The sequence below is a fragment of the Mastomys coucha genome, unplaced genomic scaffold, assembly GCF_008632895.1.
Source record: "Mastomys coucha isolate ucsf_1 unplaced genomic scaffold, UCSF_Mcou_1 pScaffold14, whole genome shotgun sequence".
Taxonomy (NCBI): Eukaryota; Metazoa; Chordata; class Mammalia; order Rodentia; family Muridae; genus Mastomys; species Mastomys coucha.
Genome location: NW_022196896.1, coordinates 28328062 through 28328504, shown reverse-complemented (window position 1 = coordinate 28328504; position 443 = coordinate 28328062).

The following is a 443-nucleotide window of genomic DNA, read 5'->3' as shown; positions in this document are numbered from 1 at the left end:
GGGGGGGGGGGAGGGATTACTCAGCTCATACTTTCATATCATAGTCCATCACTGGAGGAAGTCAGAACAGGAATTCAAGTAGGGCTGGAACCTGGAAACAGGAGCTGGCTGATACAGAGGCCATGGAAGGATACTGTTCAACCTACATTCTTATAGAACCCAAGACTACCAATCTAAGGATGACACCATCCACAAAAGGCTGGGCCTTTCCCCACTGATTAATAATTGAGAAAATGCCTTATAGCTGGATCTAATGGGAACATTCTCTCAACTGAGGCTCCTTCCTGTTAGATGACTCTTGTTTGTGTCAAGTTGACACACAAAACCAACAAGTACAATCTAGTAGGGCTACATAGTGAGGCCCTATCACAAAATACAAAAAGAACTTTAAAAGGTATCAGGAAGGAGGAGAAGGCAGGAGAGGAGAAACAAGAGGAGAAGAC